General features: G+C 37.5%; 1 protein-coding gene, 1 non-coding gene and 1 pseudogene across 6 annotated transcripts in view; 2 read left to right on the top strand and 1 right to left on the bottom strand.

Annotated features, from left to right (window-relative positions):
- Positions 1–7,738: 7,738 nt before the first annotated feature.
- The window catches only part of LMLN (leishmanolysin like peptidase), a 112,550-nt gene continuing 95,983 nt past the window's right edge, over positions 7,739–24,305 (bottom strand). For 2 of the 5 annotated variants that reach the window (XR_008624984.2, XR_008624974.2), the window contains 2 exons: positions 11,623–11,687; positions 7,742–9,126 (listed from right to left, as the gene is read on the bottom strand). The gene's annotated coding sequence lies outside the window, so the exon portion shown is untranslated. Of the gene's footprint in view, positions 9,127–11,622; positions 11,688–16,170; positions 16,361–24,305 lie in introns of all 5 variants that reach the window. The other 3 variants (XR_008624983.2, XR_008624975.2, XR_008624976.2) reach the window with 3 other exon arrangements.
- On the top strand, positions 9,365–9,469 carry LOC112439396 (U6 spliceosomal RNA). The gene has a single exon (XR_003027690.1). It is a non-coding gene; the product is annotated as a U6 spliceosomal RNA (small nuclear RNA).
- Positions 16,859–23,377, top strand: LOC117979567 (ankyrin repeat domain-containing protein 18B-like; annotated as a pseudogene).

Genomic DNA, 24,305 nt, shown 5'->3' with positions numbered 1-24,305 from the left:
CCAGGTGCACTCGCGATCCCGAGGCCGCCCAGGCCATGCTCCGCCGCCTGAGGGCCCAAGCTCCAGGCGCCCTCTGCCTGCTCGCAGCAGCCGCCTGGCAGCTCCCAAGCTCGCCGGCGCTCCCAGCCTCGCAGAACCGGAGCCAGATGCCGCGGCTGCGGCCAAGCCAGGCGGTCTGCCCGGCGGCGGCTGCACCGGGGCGGGAACTGGCCCACAGCCCCATCCCTGGTGGCTGCGGAGAGCTCCTGCCAGCGGCCCCGATCTCTCTTCGGAGGAGGAGCGGGGCGGGGGTCACGGCCAGGCGGGCCCTCAGGCCGGGCGGGTTGCGCGCCTGCGACTACGGGACGTCCCCGGCGAGCCCAGGAGAACCCGCAAGCCAGCGGCGCCTGCGCCCGAGCCGCAGCCGCCCCCTGTCGGCAGCGCGGGCTTGGGAGCGGCTTCCGGAGTCCGCGCGGGCGCTGAGCTGCAGGCGCGCGCCTAACGGCTTCGCGGGCTGAGAGGTCAGAGGCTGCGAGTGTCGCTGCTGAAGGCTGTGGTGGACCCGGCTGGGTCGCGGATTCTGAGCTACATCTCGGGTTTGGGGTTAGGGTTAGTGGAAAGGCCACGAGGAGCCGCGGGGGCTCAGGAGCCGGTGGTGGGCGTCTGAGGAGAAGTCGCCCCACGAGGAAGCTCTTCAGCTTCGGGAGACGCCTGGGCCGGGCGGTCCTGGGCTCCATCGGCCACGAGTACGCGGGTCCCGGGTACCACACCAGCGACGCGGAACTGCGGAAGATCCACAGGGCGGCCCTCAAGGGCGACGCCGCGGAGGTGGAGCGCCGCCTGGCGCGCAGGTGCCGGGACGTGGAAGCCCAGGACAGGTAGCGGGGGCTCCGCCGGGGTGGGAGGGGGTCCCCAGGCCCGGCTTCCCCGCAGCCCCGCAGCCCCTGGGACGGGGGCCTTGGAGGGCGCTGGGCACCCTCAGAGCAGCGGAGCCCAACGGAGCCTCAGCTGCTGTCCATCGCTGGCAATTCCCCGCCTGGAGCACTTGGTGGAGAAGTTGAGTGATTTAACTCGCAAAGTTGAGCATATACACGTTTAAAACGTGGGGTCATGGAGGTGCTTACTGAGAACTCATTCCCATGTCAAAAATACCATGAGTCATGTTCAGCAGGCGGCAAGTTCTCAGATAAAAGCCTGTGTCGGTTTTACGTCCGAATCCACCCAGGTAGACAGGTTCTTTACTGGAGCTTCTTAGAGGGACACTTGGAAGTGGGAGGTGGGTTCCTTGAATGGGAAGGCTCAGTTTTCTCAAAACATGAGCTCTTGCCATGTTTATCAGTTTTACATAAACCGAATGAAAATATCAAGGATTTATCATTTTTGCACGACATCTGCTGTCTTACTATTGTGATGACATTTAAAAATTTTTATATCTTGCTCCTCTAGATATCAAAATGTGCTACTAATTCCCACAATTATTTACTAACAGCTGAAAAGACATAAATACATGGAACAGAATGGAAACCCAGAAACACTGAAATATATGTAAGATATAGATGTAAGGACTGATAATGGTAACATTTCAGATGAGTAGGAAGGGTTGAGTTGTTAATAAAATGCCTGCTCTTTGAAGAAAACTAATGAAATTTTATGTCACAAAAATGAGTTCCTGATGGAATACAGATTGAAATTTTTACATATGCAAAATGAGAAAAGTACCAGAAGAAAACACAAATGCTTATTTATACAGGTACCTTTTACATTGCCAAAGGCCTTCCTAAGAATGACCTCACAAGCAGGCATTCTGAAGGTTGATTTAGCAAACTAAAAATTAAAACCCCCAGGCCAGGCGCAGTAGCTCACGCCTGTAATCCCAGCACTTTGGGAGGCTGAGGTGGGCGGATCATGAGGTCAGGAGATCAAGACCATCCTGGCTAACACACTGAAACCTCATCTCTACTAAAAATACAAAAAATGAACCTGGCATGGTGGCACGCGCCTGTAGTCCCAGATAGTCGGGAGGCTGAGGCAGGAGAATCACTTGAACCTGGGAGGTGGAGGTTGCAGTGAGCCGAGATCGTGCCACTGCATTCCAGCCGGGTGACAGAGCGAGACTCTGTCTCAAAAAAAAAAAAAAAAAAAAATTAAAACCCCCCTGTGTATAAGAAATTAACAAACGATAACATACTTGAAAAATATTTACTATGTATATGTTTTTACTAATATATATATAAATAGATATTCAGATGAAAAGTGTACTTCATCCTACAGGGAATTTACTTTTTATTATATATATTATGATATATAACTGATTATACATATAAAAAATTGTATATAATACTGATATAATGTTATATATATCATTTATATACAGATAAAAAGCACATCTTTATTTTATAGGGAATTCTTTCAAATCAAATCCACAAGAAAACAACTCTAAAAGTGAGCAAAGTACTTTTTTGCAGATCCACAAGTTACTTATGTACATAGGAAAAAATCCTTAGTGTTTCTCGTAAAAGAATTTAAAAGAGGAATGAGACTCTTTTCTATCCACAATGTTTGTGAGAATAAACAGCAGTGGTACTTATACCGCTGCCTAAAGTTTAAGTTACTGATGACTTTTCAAATAGATAATTTGGTGGTAATTACCACATTTTAAAAATGTATATGCCATTTACCTATCAATTCCATTGTATTAAAATACCTTTAGAAAATAGAGATACATGTACTTTGTTTTTCTCAGCATTTATGTTAAAAAGAACCCTCAGAATGTGTCCTATAAATAAGTTTCAGTTGCATCCATAGGATGGAATAATATGTGACCATTGAAAGTGACAATAGATATAGAAGTATGGGAGGTTCCCTTGATGCCAGGAGTTTGAGACCAGCCTGGGCAACAAAGCAACATTCCTTCTACAAGTTTTTTTTAATAATTAGCTGAGCATGCTGGTGTACTCTTGTGGTCCCAGCTACTCAGGAGGCTGAGGCAGGAGGATCACTTGAGCCTAGGAGTTCCAGGCTGCAGTGAGGCAATATATGAAATATATGTAATACACCATTACACTCCAGCCTGGGAAACAGAGCAAGACCCTGTCTCAAAAAAAAAAAAAAAAAAAAAAAAACCAACAATCTAACAATTATTGAGTTGTTGCTTGTTCTAGAAATGGTTCTAAATACTTTACATAGATTCCCATTTAAGCATCACAATGGTGTCCTGTGAACTAGCTGCTATTGTCATCTTTATTTTATTAATGAGGAAAATGAGGCACAGAAAGGCTAAGCAATGCCTGGTACGTGACTGAGTTCAAAGTAGAACTCAAGCCCCAGCTGAACTGAATCCAAACACCAAGCTCATTCTGTCCAAATAGGCTGCTGTTTCATTAAGGGAGTGAGCAGTAAGAGCTAATAAATGTACTTTCTTCAAAAGAAAATTATTTGTTTTGAAGGCAGAGGAATGCTCTTCAATGTTTACAATTACATGAACCATTGTAGGTTTTGAGATACTGCACTACAATTTCCTGAAAACTCCTCTCACTCTCCTAGGCCTGTTCTACATTTGGCCTCTGCCTATGGCCGTGTAGAAGTGGTCACTCTCTTGCTGAGCAGAAAATGCCAGATCGACATCTGTGACAGACTAAACAGGATGCCTTTAATGAAGGTATACAGTAGCCAACTCTCTCAGCATGAAAAAGATTTCACTAAATACATAGAATTAAAATGAATTTATCTCATTTAAATATAACTAGTTGGTGAAACCTGTGGAATATGTATTTTGAATTCTTAGAATTTATAGTCTAAGTTTTCATCTAACACTGATAGGCTGTATATTGCCAGGAAGAGACGTGTTCCATTATTCTGCTGGAACATGGCACCAATCCAAACATTAAGGACGTCTACAGCAACACTGCTCTTCATGATGGTAAACATTGAGGATGTCTACGGCAACACTGCTCTTCATGATGCTGTGTATGATAAGGGGACTTCACTGGCAGGAAGCCTGCTTTCCCACCATGCAAATACTGAAGCACTAAACAAGGTATATAGATCAATCAACTTTCTTTTCAAAATATTTGTTTTAACATTGACATAGGTAAGAGTCAATTTTTCATATTTGGATGATCAGGCATTCCTGAATGAAAATATCTTGAAATAGCTTAATTGTCTCAGATTTTACTTTAAATATTGATACTTTTAAAGAAGCATTAGAGGGCACAGCTTGTTTAGTGCACTTATGGGAAGTATTTGTGAATTTGTTAAGGTAAAACTTCTTCAAGTATTTGTTTCCTACCCCAGGTGTATTTTTTTTTTCTAATTATGTAAAACACACACACACACGCAGACACAGGAAAAGAATTTACCCTGGAAATAGGCTTTATCTTAAAACTCAAAACAAAACTGAAGCAACTTGCAATAAATGGAAATCTTGCTGCTGCTGACAGTTTTCTCAAAAAAAAAAAAAAAACTGATGTGCCTTTCAGTGGCAAAGTTTAAGAGGGAAAAATGGGGAAGGAAAAGGAGAGCAATCAAAAACATGTAGGTCACTTGGAAATTAGGTAATGAGGAAAAATGCCAATAAGAGGTTTTGTTTTTTAGTTTGTTGTTTTTCCAGTTTATGTATTGAGACAAAATGCTCTTCAGCTTTGGGGTAATTATTTTTGGTTTGGTAAACAAAGTGATTGAAACTTGCTTAAAGATTAATTTTTAGAGGCCTCTGAGGAAACCAGATTGGCTGTGAATAGCTGGTGATGAAGTGAGAAACACTTCAGGAAATGATCGAACGAATTAGTGACTGACTTATTACCCATCCTGGCAAAAACAGCCACTTAGCTAAGAGTCCAAACTCTCCTCTCAAATCTAGAATGTCTTGGTGGGAAGGTGGGAGTTAAGGAGCTTATAAATAGCAAAATCAAGTGGGATTTTGAGTTTACTTGTCCCTGTTCTACCCATACCCAGGAAAATTAACTGGAGTGTTAATAAACAACTCTATCTCATACTCTTTTCTCTTTTTGGCCACATCCCAAGCTGATAAAGGATATTGGTGGTGTGGGTGAGTGATGAAAGTGAAGTGATTGTAGTAATTCTCAGCAGTAGTAATTCTCTGCAGTAATTCTCAGCTAGAATTGTGCATTACAGTGACCTGGGGGAATTTTGTTAAAAGTGTACAAATGTAGGCTTTCCCCTGAAGATTTTGATGTAACTGAGCTAATAAGGTCTGAACAGGTATGGTTAAAAATATTTTCTTGAAGCCACACACAGTGGTTTGTTTCTGTAGTCCCAGCTACTCAGGAGGCTGAGGTGGGAGGATTGTTTGAGCCTAGGAGTTTGAGTCCAGCCTGAGAAACATAGTAAGACTCTTGTCTCTTACAACAACAACAGAAAAAAAAAACACCTCAGGGTTTGAATACACTCCTGATTGAGAACCACAGAATAGGTAAGTGCAGTATATAAATTCCCGTATCTCAAAAACATAAGAAATCTCTAAAAGAGTTGGCATTTGATAGGTGCTACTTTCTTCAAAGTTCTCCTTTCCAATAATGTTAGCCTGACTTATCTTTCTCTACATTTGTGACTGGAAAGTAAAAGGAAATATTGCTGGCAATATATCTCAGCTTACAGAAATACACCTTTTCCTTCCCACCAGGAATCATTCACTGCCATTCAGAGAGCCTTTAGCAATTTGCTTGTGGGTAATCTTTCAATAGGTAAAGCCTGACCCTTTCACAATTTCATGTTCCTTTGTCACCATTCAAGTGATTATGTGTCAACAAATGTTCATTACAAGTGAAATTTTCTCAATTAGATTAGTAGCAAATCCTGAACCTTTTTTTTTTTCAGTTGAAGTTGTATTATGGACTATCTCAGTATGTCTGTTAAGTTTATAGAGCTTTGGCACAATCAGGATGTCAGTTTTAAACACTGAAATCCATGAAGTCAGTGAGAATACTATAGGAATTCTTTTAATAAGTTAGTTTCAGCAGTCTTATGAGCTAATTATCTATTTGGTTAACAATCTGGGAAAATAATATACAAACAGATTTCAAATGAATAAATTTTGGGAAAATTCTTCAGGTGGGTATTATGAGTCTTAACAGCAATTTTTATTATATATATATATATCAGGGGCTGATTTTTATATAAAACACATGATACTAGAGACAGAAAAAGTTTCACATGCAAATACTTGGTTTATACAAAATCATTTAGTACACATTCATGGAAACTATAAATACACAAGGGCTATAGTCTAACTGTGGCACATAGATTTGTTCATTTGCCTCTTTAAATTGAGTTAGCATGTAAAATTTAGTAGACTCATGCAGAAATCTGGACCTCAGGCCTGTCTTAAGAATCAAATCTGGTGTCCCCGGAACCACATCACTGCTTGGTCTGCTGTGCAGAGGTTGCCCTGTGTAGGAGGCACATATTCTCCAGTTTGCTACTGTGCCCACCTGAGTACTTCACTTACTTAGGTAATCTCCTCATCCTTATAAGTATTTGAGTTTACAACTCCTGTTTTATAGTATATTTTCATAAAGATTTCAAGATTTTCAAGACAGTGTATATTGGTTTATAATATATAGTCTATAGTTTATAAATCCCTCAATTATGGGGTTCAATTTTAGAATTCAAAAGTTTGTTTAGCTCTTTTTTATATGTATACCACAAATAGTCATCTGCTCATAAGAATGCCTGGAAGCCTTTTTAGGTTATTCCTGGTGAGAGTTGGCTAGTTTATGAATATTGCAAACATTATGTCATGCTTCTCAACAATGTCCCTTAAAAATGCAAGTGACTTATTGGCTTTTATTATGCTAGAAATAAGCCATATACATCAATATTAAAACTTTTATTGATAAGCCATTGTAATTTTATTTCTGATTTACATTTTGCCTAAAGTAAAAAAAAATGTTAAATAGCAATTTGAATGGAAACCAATACAAATGGATTTAAAAAATAAAGTTGCATTAGCATCCCAGGGTTATCATTATAATTGAGAATAAAATTTCTTACTGAGCTTTGCTTTTTTAATATTTATTTTCAAACACTTTTAACCTGTCTCTCTTACACAGAATATACTGAGCTTTCTAACAGTTAAGATAAAAATCTATCCTCTTATATTAGGAGAAATCCCATGGACTATTTAATAATAATGAAAATAAGTGCATTGAAGTCAGTCTGTCTTAATTCAGAGCTCATTTCCTTAGTGACCCATTTGGATCAGGAGTGCCTGACATTGACATTGGATCCTGACACCATTTATAGAAGTAAATCAAGCAAGTTTGCACCACCCAGAGGAAACCTCCACCTGAACTGGGAAGTTCTGGCAACTGTATCCCTGAAACTCTAGTTCCTAAAATGTTAACGTTTGCCACAAAAAGTATTGTCAAATTGGAATTAGGCAAAGTTGAAGGGATTTCTTGATTGTTGGCCATATAATACGGTTTTGTAATACTTCTCAAATGCAGGTGATCATGGCATCTTTCTGTTGGGGTACAGTTCTTCTGGTAAAACAAATATTCCTTGGAAGATAGTTTAAGAAACACTGCTCTAAAGATAATAATTTTCATCATTAATTTATTTTAAAAACCTAAAGCATTTGCTACTATGTATTAGGTTTTAGGGTTGTAGAGAAAAAGGACACAGCCCTTGCCCTCAAGAAACTCTTGGTTTCAGTGGGAAACAGTGAAATAATTACAACATATTGTGCTAAATGCTGTGATAGAAGCAAGGATTTTCAGGACTGGTAGATAAAGTCAGTTTTGGAGATGATCAAAGTTAACGTGGGGAGGGAGAGGAGGGGTGTTTGCAAGGCAGTGTGTGGGAAAGCACAGAGGAGTGAAAAGGAAGGGACTGCTTTGCATTTACTTGTTATATTGTAAGTTTAAGTTCATAGCATCATATAGGAGATTTTTAGTTCAATTGAGAAATATGTAATTTTGTGAATTGTACATTGTTTTTGCTTTCTTACAGGAGGGAAATACACCACTTTTGCTTGCTGTAATTTGTAAGAGACAGTAAATGGTGGCATTTTTAGTGAAGAACCAGGCAAGTGCACCTGCTGTTGATGATTAGTCCACTGTTTAGCCAGAAATCACACAGAAAGCTAGACTAGTTAGAAGTAGCAATGAGTGCAAGTTTCTTTCAGGACTTTTAAAGACCTTTATCCCTAGGGATCTCAGTGTTCATTTTATTCCAAGCATAACCTTATATATAACCTTATATGTGAGATATAAATAGCGTCACATTTTTACTTGTTTTTCTTTCTTTCTTTTTTTTTTTTTTTTTAGACAAGGTCTCACTATGTTGCCCACATTCCTGAGCTCAACTGATTCTCCTGCCTCAGCCTCCCAAACTGCTAGACACCATGCCTGGCCTGACTTTTCTAATTAGTTATTGGGTCTTGAAATGTCCAGTTTAGCAGAAAGTCTTGGATTGTTCCCTGGGGCTATCTCCTATGCCTTCATCCTTTGAATTTTTCAAAAAGCTAAGGGGTTCCCTAAGTCCAAGGAAGACAATCTTGCTTTACAAGTCAGAAGATAGGGGGAAAAGGCCATTCTAAATATTCTGTTTCCATTGATTCACTTGTATTGCTGCCATTGTAACTGGTCCTGCGATCTGGTAATGACTAACCTTTGCCACCAGGCTGCCTTTACTGATTCAGACCCCTCACTCTTCGTAGTGACTCACACACAGAGTTCACAGCTACAGTGATGCCTTTACTGATTCAGACCCCTCACTCTTTGTGGTGACTCACACACAAAGCTCACAGCTACAGTGTTTTTTAGTTCATGTACATATGCTCAGCCGTTGTTCCCAGCACACTGCTCTGGCAGTGAGGCCTCCTGGCTTTACCCACACACATAGTGAGTAAATTGACCCTCCCCTAACACTAAAAACCTTATTTGTTGCCCACCTCTTAGCTAGGCTTAGCCTAGACCTTGATGGTAAGTTATCCTTTGAGACCTGTATTCATCTTTTCTCTAGCAAATGTTAGTTGGGATTGTCTTCAGCAGTCAGGGACATTCAAATAATGTGGCAGGAAGAGATCAGAGGTCCCTTTCCCTTTTGTTATCACGTCTGTACCTCGAGGCTTTTTTCTGTCCTGTGTAGCAGCTTTTGTTAGATAGCAGAAGGTTCCACATTATCCTGCAATAGAGTAGTGGGCACCAATTTTCAGTTGGCCCCTCAAGTAATGTGTTTCCATAACAACGAAAATCTCTCAGGCTACTTGCATCTCTACCTCAAGTTTTTAAAATATTTAAAAATTCTACCTCACAGGAAGTCATTCAATAGAATTATCGTATATAAACTAGGTAATTTGGATTTAACAGAGCTAAGCCTCATCCATGACTCATGAGTATCCATGTATAAAACAGGGCTTTATACTTGTTTCAGCAGCGTATATTCTAAGATTGGATCAACACAGAGCAGATAAGCATGGCTGCTGCCTAAGGATGGCACACAAATTCAGCAAGCATTCCACATTTTGCACAGTCCCCAGAAGGTCATTTGACTATTTGTTAACTAGCTCCAAGGAAACAGTGCAAGTCAGACCAAAACAGGAGACATCCAATATTGAAATTGTTGTTACTGTTATTATAAAAGTATTCACGTAAGGTGATCTGTGAAATGAGAACAGCGCTGAGTAACATATGGGATGTTACATGCAAACATGTTGTTAGTCCATGACTTGGAAATGAGGAAACGTCAACTTGCATCTCTTTCATGGAACCGAAAAACAAGACAAGCAGGTTTTGTCTTGTATGTCAGTTGGAGAGGACCAAGAAGATGCAGCCTCTAACACAGACCTGCTGGCTCCGAGTTTGAGGAGGTAGAGAAGGAATGGTAGTTGTCCAAGCCAGGTTTTGATATTTATTAGTTTTCTGCCCTTGGTGTGATTGATGAGCTCAGTAATAGGGAACAATTAGGTAATCTATTTTAATGAGATAATAATATATTTATATATAAATTTAGTTACAAGTTATGAATTAGCTAAAATGCTCTGAACTACAAGCCACAATGAATAGAACTAATAACCAAAATTAGCACTTAATAACATTTTCTGAAAACTGTGACATTCAAATATTAGAACCTATGAAAAAACACCCATCAGGTTTTGAGATTCCAAAATTGTTTCAGCAATACAGTTCAAGAATAAATTATTCCATTGCTTTACTATTTCTCTGAATATTTAAACATGTTATCTCATTACATCCTCCTAACAGCCTAGTGAAGTGAGGTAGTAAAATCCTTATTTTTTAGAAAAAGCCATGGAGCCTAAGAGAAGCAACTGGTCTGAAAACAAAATACCTATTGGTTACAAAGTGAGGACTTATTCTGAGTGCAGGACACTTTCCAGGATGTTAAGCTAACTAGAATTAATTTACTGGGCTATGCTTCTCTCAGTTTATGAGTACTTCATGTTTTTCTTCTTTAATTAGAAGCTTAGTAAGTTTATAGAGCTTAAAATTTTAAAGTGTATAGGACATTAGAGTTCTGATATTAGCTCTGATATTGTCTGAAATGCTTTAAGAATTTAACATAGTTGGTAAATATTTTTCATGTCAGTATTAAAATAGTAATTTTATTTATTACATTTATTATGCATAGCATTCAACAACAAATTTTGGAACATAAAAATAAGTACTTTAAAATCATCTTCAAAATGACAATTAAGGTAGGACTTCTTTTAGTCAATTTCTCATTTCTCTTGGTGGTCTTATTGATTTTAAAAAGTAAGATTACAGGCCAGGCATGATGGGTCATGCCTGTAATCCCAGCACTTTGGGAGGCCAAGGCAGGTGGATCACCTGAGGTCAGGAGTTTGAGACCAGCCTGGCTAACATGGCAAAACCCATCTCTACTAAAAATACAAAAATTAGCTGGGCGTGGTGGCAGGCACCTGTAATCCCAGCTACTCAGGAGGCTGAGGCAGGAGAATCACTTGAACCCAGGAGGTGGAGGTTGCAGTGAGCTGAGATCACACCACTGCACTCCAGCCTGGATAAAAAAACAAGACTCTATCTCCGAAAAAAAAAAAAAGTAAGATTACTTAGTTTTAATCATAAAAGAGCAGTTTAAAATATATATGTATATAAATTTTTTAAATTTAATTTATTTAGTTTAGAATTCAGAGTTAAGAAGTTAGTTGTAGCTAATTCATAATCTCACAGTATTGTCTGAAAACAATGCATTTACCTACTTATGTTCCCTGAAATTCGACATGATATTTTTGTATTAATATAAATAAGAAATTAGATTTTTAAGTTAGTATGTTGTATTTTCCTCTATAATCACATCATTACAAATTGGACTTTTGATGCAAATGGATCTTCTATTTAATTTTTATAATAAATGGTTTGTATTTAGTAAATAAATATTAATTATAGTTGATTCTTGAATAATGTGGCAGTTAGGGGCTCTGATCCCTGTGCAGTTGAAAATCTGAGTATAACTTTGACTCCTTCCAAACTTAACTAATGGCCTACCATTGACTGGAAGCCTTGCTGATAACACAAGCAGTCCATGAACGCATATTTGGTATGTGCTGCATTGTTATATACTATGTTTGTACAATAAAGTAAGCTAGAGAAATGAAGCTGTTATAAAGAAAATCATAGAAAAGAAAAAAAACGTACTTACTATTCATAGGGCAGAAGTGAGTCCTCCCAAAGGTCTTCATCTTCATCATCTTCAGGTTGATTAGGCTGAGGAAGAAGAAAAAAGGTTGGTTTTGCTGTCTCTGGGTTGCAGAGGCAGAAGAAAAATCTACATATAAGTGGGCCCCTGCAGTTCAAACTCTTGTTGTTCAAGAGTCAACTGTATTACACAGGAATTTGTGTCACTAAGAAAGTAACTATCTTTAGAACTGGGAACTCAAAAATCCCTTTCTGATACCATAAACAAATGGCAATAAGGACCATAAAACTGAGCCAGTGTGCACCCATACAAATAGGAGATTATTTTTGAAGATACCTATTGAATGCAGAAGATGGGAAAGTAATTCCTTTACAAGAAGCAGAAGTTATGTTACATATTCTTCTACAAACAAGGTCTATTTTTTTCCTCATTCTCCATAGGTTGGAACCTCATGAGATATATTCACTTCTTAGAACAAGCTGTTTTTAAAAATGTGCTGGACAATTATCATAATAATATTAATTTTGTTAGAACAAGAGACTCTGTTACCAGGCTGGGCATGGTGGCTCATGCCTGTAATCCCAGCACTTTGGGAGGCTGAGGCAGGTATATCACTTGAGGTCAGGAGTTTGAGACCAGCCTAACCAACATGGTGAAACTCCATCTCTACTAAAAATACAAAAATTAGCCAGGCATGAGGGCAGGCACCTGTAATCCCAACTACTTGGGAGGCTAAGCCAAGAGAATTGCTTGAACCCAGGAGGTGGAGATTGCAGTGAGCTAAGATTGTGCCACTGCACTCCAGCCTGGGTGACAGAGCAAGACTCAAGACTCCATCTCAAAAAAAAAAAAAAAAAATGCTCTGTTACCATTAGGCAAAAGATGATCTTAATAAATATTCCATTAGCCAAACTGTAGGCTCAAAAAATTATAATAAAATTATAAAAATGGTTCACAGTAACAAAAATATAACACCTAATGCATTGTACAATCTAAACTGTAAAAAGACACCATTAATTTAGTACATATTTATCAAACTACTTCTATAAGTTAGGTTTGGCAAATTGCAGCAGACAAAGATGGAATTGAATAGTTTTTGTCTTTAAGGTGCTCATAATAGAATACAGATAACTATTTAATTTTTGTGTTTAACCAGAATTTTTAAGAAAAAATATTTTAATTCATTCATACATTTTTCCAATTAAAAAATAACTATCATGTGTCTTTAGTGGACTAAGCATTTTTCCAATGTTACAAAATACATTTTAAAAATACACTTAGGAGATTGTGAATACCATTGTCATTTATTTTATTTACTACCTTATGTAGTGCTTACTGTGTGTCCAATGTCATCTGGGAGCTTATTGTTATAATTTATTATGTATGCATTATGTTCAGTATGTGCCAGGCACTTTTACATTTGTGGTGATGAATGCAAGCTTCTAAAATCTGGGTCAGATTTAGGGTAAGCATGCAGAGTGAGTGGAACTTTGCCAATAAGGAGGCAGAGGGATGATGCTTGGCAGAAGGAATATCTAACAAGTTGCATGTTTGACAGAAGCAGCAGCCACGAAGAACGAAAGTTTTAGAAAAGGAGGAGCAATTTCAAAATGTAAGACACCTGAGTGAGCTTTGTAGCGTTTGTGAGCAGTTCAAATTTACTAGTGCAAAAAAAGTGTATAGGAGTGGTTGGTAATGAGGTGGAAATAGCTTATAGTTATTATGTATTATGTTCAGTATGTGCCAGTGAAGGCAAGCTTAGCAAAGACTTTGTTGTTGTTGTTGTTTGACCTGTGTCTAGAAACAAGTTTAATAAAAGACTTTTAATAGTATAGAAATGAGTAGATCTTATCCTGTAGGCCAGGGGAAACTTCTCAGGTAGAATGCTTTTGGCTGCAAATACTAGAAGACCTAACTAACCGTGGCCAAAACCGTAAGAACCAGACTTGTTTTGATTGTCCAGTGATATAATTGGGTCCCACTTGTTCCTCTTTCAGCTACAATGTTGGCAGTATCTTGTTCATTTCCCCTTTCATGGTTGGCTACTTAGCAACAGCTCCAAACATCATGTTCTCACAAGGGCTGCTTTTCTTCACATGTGTCTATTAAATTGGGAGAAAACCCAGAAGTATGCAGGGGACTTTTTGTAATTTTTTTTTTTTTTTTTTTTTTTTTTTTTTTTTTTTTTTGGAGACAGAGTCTCACTCTGTCACCAGGCTGGAGTGCAATGGCATGATCTTGGCCCACTGCACCCTCCACCTCCCAGGTTCAAGCGATTCTCCTGGCTCAACCTCCCAAGTAGCTGGGACTACAGGTGCGTGCCACCACACCCAGCTAATTTTTGTATTTTTAGTAGAGATGGGGTTTCACCATGTTGACCAGGATGGTCTTGAGCTCTTGATGTTGTGATCTGCCCACCTCAGCCTCCCAAAGTGCTGGGATTACAGGCATGAGCCACTGTGCCTGGCCCTTTTTGTAATATTTTATTGGCTGGGTCACACCACATGCTCATTCCTAAACCAGGCACTGGGAAAGCAAATGTGATTAGCTTAGAATAATCATTTCTCTTTTGAAGCTGGGGAGGGGTATTGGGATAATAAATATCCAAATAGATTTGTGTTTCTCCAGCAAGAAACAATAAGGAACTGCTCTTGGATAGGGAGCCAGCAGTGTTTGGTCTAGAAATTCATTGGAAAATGGTGAGCCGGGGAGGCATTAGATTAGATTTGAGAATTAGGGCATTCTGTTCAGGGATTGGCATGCTTTTTCTGTAAAGGGCCGAGTAGGAAATATTTTAGACCATGTGGTCTCTCTCTGTCTCTTTTCAAGAAAGATTTAAGCAGCTGAAGGCCATGTGGTCTCTGTTGTAGCTACTCAACCCTGCCATTGTGTGTGAAAGCAGTCACAGGTAGCATGTCAGTGAGCAGGCCCAACTGTACTCTCATAAAACTTTATTGAGAAAAAACATATGGTAGGCAGGATTTGGCCTGTGGTCTGCAGTGTGCTGACCCCTTATGTAGAGGATTGATGGAGGATAGATGTCACCTGGGAGCGTGTAGTTATTATTTACTAGGTATTTATTATGTTCGTGAGATGCCATCCACCTTTAAATTTGTGGTGATGAGCACAAGCTTCTGAAACATGGATGGGATTTAGGGTAAGCATGCAGAGCGAATGAAACTTTGCCATGTAAGGAGGCAGAGTGGTGATGTTTTGCAGAAGGAATATCTAACAACTTGCACGTTTGACAGAAACAACAGCTATGAAGCCTGCAAATTTGTAAAAAGGAGAAGAAGGTGCAAAAGGTAAGACACTTATGTGTCTCTACTCTTAACCATGTAAAGCGACTGGGAGACAAGGGAAGCTTCAGCCATAATTAATGCTATAGTTTCCTTGTCACAAATCCATGGAGTACATATGTCTTATTACAAGGTTTTCACCCATCCATGATAAAATAAAATGATGGCGCTCCAGTTTATTCATTTGAAAATATTGGTGTTGCCGGGAATGGTGGCTCCTGCCTGGAATCCCAGCAGTGTTAGAGGCTGAGACAGAAGGATCCCTTGAGGCCAGGAGGGCAACATAGCGAGACCCCATGTCTATTTTTTTTTAATGTTGCTGGGTGTGGTGTTCTGCACCTGTAATCCCAGCTACCTGGGAGGCTGAAGCAGGAGAACTGCTTGAGCCTCGAAGTTTGAGGCTGCAGTTAGCTATGATAGCAACATTGCACTGTAGCCTGGGTGGCAGAGTAAGACCCCATCTCTGATAAAAAATAAAGTCAAATAAGATAAGATAAAATAAAATGTTGGTCTTTTTCTTGGAATTATGCTTTTTAAATTTATTTTGCTTTTAAAAAAAATTTAAGAAATGACAATAATTGTTGGTTTATATAAGGCTTTCAGAAACTGGCTTCTGCCCAAATCTCCATCTGCAGCCCCTTCTCTGTCTGCTCTTTTTTCTGGCATTACTGAGCTGCTGGTAATGCCCCCATCACCATCCCTCTCATGTAGACAAATATACCCTGGGAAGCTTCTCTCCCTCTCTTGCCGCTGCCTGGCATGTGCTACCTTTCCTGCCCTCTGCCTCCTTTAATCTGGTGAGCCTCTCTGTCTAAGTCTCAGCTCAGGCGTGGTCTCTAGAAAAGCCATCCCCGATGGCTTTTATTCCCGTTATGTAAACCCCAGTGCCTACCACTTAGCAGGAACTCCAGGAATATCTAGTAAAATCAAGACTGTTTATACGAAGATGATTGCTACAGTCTAGCAGCAAAGGGGATAGACATGCAAAGACATGATGTGCAGTTCAGATGGTGGAGTGACACTAGAAAACTTGACAACGTACTAAGGGAGCCCCAAGGAAGGAGACGCCTGTGTACGTGGAGAAAGATAGCCAGATTCAAGGAGGACTTCACATAGCATTCTGAGTCATTTTTTCTTTTTTCTTTTTCTGTTTTTCGCAACAAGTTCTTACTCTGTCACCCAGGGTGGAGTGCAATGGCATGATCGAGATTCACTGCAAACTCAAACTCCTGGGCTTAAGGGATCCTCTCACCTCAACCTTTTGAGTAGCTGGGACTACAGGCACACACCACCATGCGTGGCAAATTTTCTGTAAAGTCAGGGCTTCACTATGGTCTCCAGGCTGCTCTTAAACTCTTGGCTTGGAGCAGTTCTCCTTCCTGGGCCTTCCAAAGTGCTGAGATTACAGGTGTGAGCTACTGTGCCCAGCCTACATTCAGAGTCTTGAAACACGAAAATAAATTTGTCAGAATAGTAGAGGAAAACATTTCAGATGTAAAAATCAGGATATACACTAATAAAGGTATAATGGTAACAAAATTTTGCAAATTATTAGTAAATAACAACTCACTTAGCATGTTGTTGAAAAGATACTATTATGAAGTAGAGAATAAAGTATTACTTTATATGTTTTTACTATATTTTTAAATTTTACTTTGTTTCCAGCAGTTTTGCTTATTTATTTTGCGTGGAATAATTTGTGGGTGACCCTGAGACTTTTGCATGGCTTGAACCTGCTGATATCTAGTGTCTCCTTAAGTGATTTGTTGAGGTTTTAGATAATTAGAAGTATTTCTTTAAAATGTAAATATTCCAGTAAACATTAAGCTTCATTTAAACTCTCCATTTATAAAATAAAAGTATATGTTATTTTGTATCCATTTTTATAAAGATTATAGTCTTTATCTAAGTGTTCTAAGTCATTCATTTTAACTAAACATATGGATTTGTCTGCAGAACACGACTTAAAAGTGGCTTCAGAGGAAAAGCAAGAAACGCTTGAAAGAAGTGAAAATAAACAGCCAGAGGTATGTAACAATTTAAATTTCTGGTTTAATATTGGTTGGTTGGTTTTTCTTTAATAACACAGCATAGTCCAAAAGAAGTGACCTTTTAGACTATCCTTTTAGAATCCAACAGACAGATCATAATTTCTTACTTAATTTTAAAACATTTTAGCCAGTTATAAAATTTAAAATATCCTTACAGTCTGCAGTAACTCATAGCTATCTGTACCCTTGGAATTGAGGCCAGAAATTTCCAGAAGTCTCTTTGCTCTTTTACTTTTATAAGCTTCTTCATGATAAAGAAAGTAACATCAAAAATTGAGTTGTATTACTAAGCAAGAGAAATTATGAACAATTTAACAGTGATGGCCACTGAGTTCAACTCGTGTTAAAGGAGTCATTGTTGCTAGTGGTTCAAACTCTGCAGTTTTATGTTGCTGGTCACCAGTGCTGAGGTTAAAGACTTCTTCTGTTTTTTGGTCTCTGGTTGCCTTCAGTGTCTATGTTCAGGGAGAGAATGGGGTCATAAAATCAACCCAGCTGCCTATTAAGAGAATTATGACTTCCAGAATGGGACTTTGGTATCAGGGTACAAACAATAACCTTCTTATTTTAGTATAAATAGTAAATGTTATTAAAATCTTTTAATCCATTGTCACTAGTGGGACTTAGAGTATATTAGAACTGGATATAAGTGGATAATCTATCTAGATAACACTCATATTACAGTATAGCATTTGAAGTAGAATCTAAAAAATTTATTCTCTTTCTGATTGGTGTTCATTTTGGCTTCTAATAGTTTAGCATTTGCCTACTCTCCAGTTAATCTTCAGAAATATGAATTTACTGTAGGGGTTCACTATTTATGGTATCCTGAGGTCAAAATCCTTTTAAGAGAGAAAGCCTTTAGAATACTACATATCATCTGTGAGCCCATTTCTGGCAGATTTAATTCATAATGAATTAAGTTTAGTCCAAACTAACAGTGAGAGTTAAGCTTGCTGGTTCATGTTTTTCTCCTATGTTAAGCCAAGGCAAACTATTTTTTACTTCTTAGTTATAATCCAGTAACTTAGGGATAGCAAAACATAGATTAAGTTTTACAGTTACATTTTAATTATTTTCTATTTTTTTATTCTTACTTAATTCAGAATAAAGTTAATTTTAAAACATGCACCCTAACAGAAAAGACATCTGAGAAACAAAACAAGCAAATTAATTTTCCACTTTTGCACCTGCAAAAAAATGTCTCAAGAACCAGAACTGAGTAAGAATTGTGATAAAGAGTGTTTATCTGTATATTCAAGGCTCCCTTTAAAATTAATTACAAGAAAGTTCAACTGAAAATTGGTGAAAGTTTTGAAAAATCCAAAATTACTGTTTGTCCTGAGGAAGAGCTCTTACATAGTAACTCTAAAGAGGGACAAAATTAAAGGAAGTGCCCTCTAACCCAATGAATCATATCCCTGACTGCAAGGAAGCAGATGCATCTTGGAGTGTCGAACTCTGTAGTATCCCAGGCATTGCCTGAACAGAAGGAGAACATCACAAACCTGTCTTTTCATTGTATTTATACTCTGGGTCCCTCAAACACACCTGCCAGTCATCTTCTAAGCTTTATTCAAATGAAAATAAATCAGACTGTAAAACTTGTAACTAACCAGACATGTAGCCTGTTTCTCAGAGATGAAGAAAATTGTTGTAATGATACAGAAATTGAAAAATTAGGGAAGCCAGTAGTTATGGTTGAAATGAAAGAGGACCAAGAGTTTGATATGCAAATGACAAAAAAATATAAACCAAAATACCGTTAATTGGAAATTAGACATTAGACATTGGCCTCAGTCTAGAGATCCAAAAAGTCTGTTTGATTTGTGGTTTGTTTACTCTAAAGAAATGAAGCATGTGATACAGATAGAAAGCCACAGTATTTCTGCTGTTACAGACACTTACAAAAACAAAAATCCAGTAAGCACTTGTTCCACAAGCCATATGGAACTTAGAAGCTCTTCTAAAGCTTAGAAGATGACTGGCAAGTATGTTTCAGGGAGCCACATAAGACAGTCCCACTGCTAATAGCTATAAAAGCATGAAACCTGCATGAGAAAATGTGAGTTATTCTCCACCCCATAGTGACAGAACATCAAAAGCATATCTAGAAGAAGACTTACAGCAAGATATGCAAAGGCTTAAGAATGAGGTGGGCATGTTACAAGTAGCGTTCCTGGCTTTGAAGAAGGAAAGCTCAACTATAAAAAGAAAGAGGTTCACTTGCTGCTTTTCTTTTTATAAATTATCTGATTCATTCTGGTTTTCTACTCAAGAAAATCTCATGTGTCTAGTTACAGTGTGGTTATCTAAATGCATAATTATGTGTCTAAGTAGATCAGTGCTGCTATCTAAATGACAGTTCTGGAAAACACTGTCATAGTCTTTGTTCATTAGTCAACCTGAGTCTCACTATCAGTCTTCCAAGTGGCACATGGGCTGGGAAAATAGTTTAGCCATATACCATGTGACCTTCTGAATCAGCTAAACATAAAGAAAATTGCTAAAGAAATAAGCTCTAGATTCTTCTTACTGTATTCATTTAAAGATGAATTACATTTATTTAAATGATAAAATGGTAACACGATGGGAGGGAAACAATGACTGAGAAGAGACATGAAAATGTATCTAGCCTGGAGACTTGTAACAAATATTATCAGCCAAAGACGTCTGTTTAATGTGCTTTCATGCATGCAAGTTTATTTGTCTGACTCAAGCTGTTTAAACTTATAATTCCATAATGGCCATTTTAAATATTTTTGGAAACAAATACATATACTTTTGCATATTTAAAAAAAATCACCACTCTCCAATGTTTCTGTTGAATCACACTTTTACATTATGTTGTTTAATAAAATATGGTAAGTTTTGACATGTATGATTTTATCATGTAAGTAGCATAACTTCTCAGCCAAATATTTATCATTTGACTCTATAGTGGAAAGCTGAGTTCTGTACATTGTGTTCTAAAGATAGACAAAAATCTAGAGATTTTCTTAAAAGCAGATGAGGCCTCCTGCCATCCTCTGAGGCATTAAATTGCTTTGCCAAAGTCACACTTTTAATTTATTTGACTAATTTGATATATTTATCTGGTAATTTATGTAATGCAGCAATATGTAATTGTATCTTCCCTTTTGGTGCCATGAAGTGCTAGGTAATGCCACCTTAGGAGCTTTGGGTGAATTATTTAATATTTCTTGGTTTTACTTCTATTATCAAGTAGATAATGGGGCTAGAGTAGACAACTATTCTGTATATCTTCCAGCTATAAACTTTTGTGGTGATTGAATGTAAACTTGGGGAACATCTCATTTTCTAGGATTCTGCACTAGCAACTCAGCAGTGTCACTCTGCTCCTTGAGTTGTGCTAAACTTTGGTTCCTCTATTTCAGTGAGCACCTTCACTTTTTTGATATCCCAGGATCCAAGTGAAAAAATAAGGATAAAAGGCAGTGGGGAAAATAACAGCTTAGTGCAGAACAGGGAAAGCTTCTTTTCTGTTTCTGAAGCCCCACAAGGTCACCTCCTCTCAATCTGGCTATTTCATGGAGAATCCAGGTGACAAAGACAGAAGACACATTTTATGTCTGTGTCTTTTTGTTTCTCTGTTTTTGTGTTGATATATTTACACCACAGAAGTAACTGTGATCTGGTGGAGAACTAGAAGTAGAGTCAGAAGCCCTGGGAACATCCTGCAGCTTGCTTATATTTTTAACCTCTCTTTTTAAGAATTGTGATAATAAATTCATCAATGTATGTACATAGAAGTGCTTAGTACAATGTCTAGATTTATGATTTAGTAAATGAAATTCTTATAACTGACTAAAAATGTTGAGTCAAATCACAATAGAATATTATCAGGGAAATAGAACTTCTAAAACTTTGAGAAATTTTATCTGTCCAAATACACGTGGAGGTAAAGCTCTTACTACAGGGTGGTATCTGGGTTAGATATCAGAGTATAAATGCAATTTCCTTTTTCCAATATTTTAATTTAGTCAAATTTGTTAATATTTTACTTTATGCTTTGAGTTTGTTGTAATTCAGAGAAAGGCTTTTCCAATTCTGATATTCTTAACAGTTCTCTAGTGTGTATGTGTGTGTTTTTAGTTTTATGGATTCATTGACTTCAAATAAAGTTTTGAACTTTTTGAAATTTATGCTCTTTAAGGTTCAAGGTTTTGCTTCAACTTTTTCTCCAGTTGGATATCCACTTACAGCAACTTTTAATTGCATGAATGTACAGGTTGTTCTTTCACTTAAGAGATAACCATGATATGTTATTTTATTGAGTGCTAGCTGAAAATTTCTTTTGTTTTATTTAAGATTTTCAAAGTTATAGAAAAAAGAAGGATGTGATATATACAAATTGCATATTGAAGGGAGATATTGCCACACTCAAACGGGAATAATACACAATAAAAAATGACAGTCTCAAAAAGGAAAAGGAATATATTCAGGAAATTAAGAGTATTAGAGAAATAAATGCTAACTTTGAAAAAAGTGCAAGACTCAATGAGGAAATGACAACAAAAACGATGTCCCAGTATTGTCAACAGCTTAATGGCCTCAAAGCTGAGAATACAAGGCTGAATTCAAAATTGGAGAAGGAAGAACACCACACAGATGGACTGGAAGCTGAAGTTGAATTCTTCCATTCTAGGCTGGCTGCTGCTATAAATGAGCACAATGAAAGTTTAGAAACGAAAGACCTAGAACTTGTTTTACAGAGAGCACATAATTTTTCTGTACATAAAAAAATAAGTTCTACTGTTTCTCAACTAAAAGATAAAAATGAGTTGCTTACTGAACAATTTTCTAAAGCTCAGATGAAGTTCAATACCTTAAAAGGTAAGCTCCATGAGACAAGAGATGCTCTCAGGGAAAAGACATTGGCTTTAGAAAGTGTACAGATGGACCAAAGGCAAGCACAGCATCGAATAAAGGAATGGAGCAGATTCATCCAAATGAGGAAGCTAAAGGAGTCGATCCACCAGAAAGCACAACTGTGTAGAGGAGAGACTATGTCAACTAGAATGTGAAAGTCTCTTGCTTCAACGACAACTAGAGGGTGCTCATAAGGAAGGCAATGATAAAGAGATAGTAATTAATATCCAAGGAGGCTGTCTTGAGAGTGGAAAGATCTTCTAGAAGAGAAAAATAAGAAACTAATGAATGAATATAATTCTATAAAAGAAAAACTGTTTCAGTATGTAAAAGAAGAAGGAGAAGGAGAAGTAAGTATGAAGAAAGATAAATATATTTAACCTTCCAGAAAGAAGATTTAAACATTTCATTGTGGCTATATGTTGAATCTAGTTCAATATAATAATAAATAGATGAAAATGTATTTACCATACTGTATAATTCCATTAACATGAAACATCCAGAAAAGACATGTATAGGGACAGAAAGAAGATGAATGTTTCTGTAGGGCTGGGGCTGGAAATGGGTCGTGACTGCTGATGGGCATGAGGGATCATCCTGGAGTGATGAAAATGTTCTAAAGCTGGATTGTAAAGATGACTGCACGACTGGTAAATTTACTAAAAATCTTTGAATTGTATGTTAAAACAGATAAATTCTGTAGTATGTAAATCATATTTTAGCAAAGCTGTTTTAATAAAAAACCAAAAAAATATGTTTACTGTATCAGCTTGGAAACATACCTTGTTTCCAGGAAATAAAAGGTAGAGCTGACAGATACTTTCCTTTGAGTAAACACATTATGTCACCTATGAAATTTTAGTAGCTACAGAGTAATGTTCATACAGTATGTAGTCTTATACTGCTGAAATAATAAATTTAATGTCTTTATGTTGTCACATTTTAAGACCATAATGAAGCAGATAAATTGATATCTTGTACCTGAAATAAGTATTTTGAAATTAAGATTCAATTAAGTGAGCCACTTTGACACTTAGTTCTAGATTTCCCAGATGAACTGAAGTGTGTTGCTCTGTCTTGTGGTGCTTTTCCTTCAGTGGCTCTTTTATGTATTTTAGTTGGCATAACTTTATTTTGATTCATATCAATGTGACTTAAGTCTGAAAATATGTCAGTCTCACATTATGTATTTTTCTGACCACTTAATATTTTAAAGACATCTACTTGTTATAAAATCACAATTTGGAATAAATGTGGTAAATTTTAGCAAAAAATATTTGATTTAATGTTCCCACTGGTAGGTATTTATAATTTACTTTGAATATTTTTATTAATCATTAGCTCATAATTTACATTTCAAGTCTCAATGACTGTCATTTGGATATAACTTTGTCCAGTACAAAGATACTTGTAGCTGTCTGTGATTTGTGAGTTTGACATTGAATCTCCATTTTCAGACTAATGAGGGGTGGCAGAGTTCATGTAGAGTGGGAATGAAGTGAGTATGGGACAGAGTTGTAGGAGCTGAGCTCAGGGAGGGAGGTAGAGGCCATGTTATCTGGGGACTTGAAGGCCGTGGGAATTTTACTTTTACTCTGAGATAGGAATCTGTTGGAAGGATTTGAACAGGTGACTGAATGTGTGAGGAACTCAGGTTGAGTTGAGGGTCTGAGATGAATGAATAGTGGGCTGAATCAATCTGTCATGTAAGAGAATACCAATTTGGCAGGAAGACAACACTTTCTATGTTCCTCACTGAATTCAGTAATATAGGAGAATGTATACATATGAGAAAAAGAAAGCTAATCCATGTGTGTGGTAATAATTTTCAAAGTATGCATGTTAGAGTGAAATATTAACATAATTTAATAATAAGGCAATTTATAAAATTAATAACAAAAATATTTTATCAGGAGACTGTAAGGTAACCTCAAGAACAACTGGCCAGTCATCTTAAAAAATTTCCTATGTCAGAGTCTCCACTGGAAGGTACATCACATTGTCATATTAATTTGGATGAGACATGGGCTTCAAGGAAGAAATTATATTTCAAGTAGGAAGTCAAATATGTATGGAATTTAACATGTCGACAGTTAATCTGTAGCTGGTTGAATAATATAAACTGTTTTAGGATACTAATTTCAGTGGACAGCTTGATTTTTTATTTTTATTATAATTAATTATTACCATTTTATTACCTTTATAATGCACTTATTTCTTAAACTCTGGCTTTTATTCTGCCATTTTGAAAAATAATTGCATACGTTTTACAATATTTTCTCTTGGGAAAGTTGAGAATTATACATCATTCCTCACAGAAAATTGGCTTTTTTCCTGTTAAACAGTATTTTTAGATAATTTCCTTATTGCCCTGGTGAGGCAAGCCAGATTAAGTCAGAGGAGAGTGTTTAATGGAATGTTCCAGAAAGTTGATCTTATTTCT

Source organism: Pan paniscus, chromosome 2 (assembly GCF_029289425.2).
Source record: "Pan paniscus chromosome 2, NHGRI_mPanPan1-v2.0_pri, whole genome shotgun sequence".
NCBI lineage: Eukaryota > Metazoa > Chordata > Mammalia > Primates > Hominidae > Pan > Pan paniscus.
Note: the sequence above shows the minus strand (reverse complement) of the source record. Positions and strands in the feature narration are given on the sequence as shown.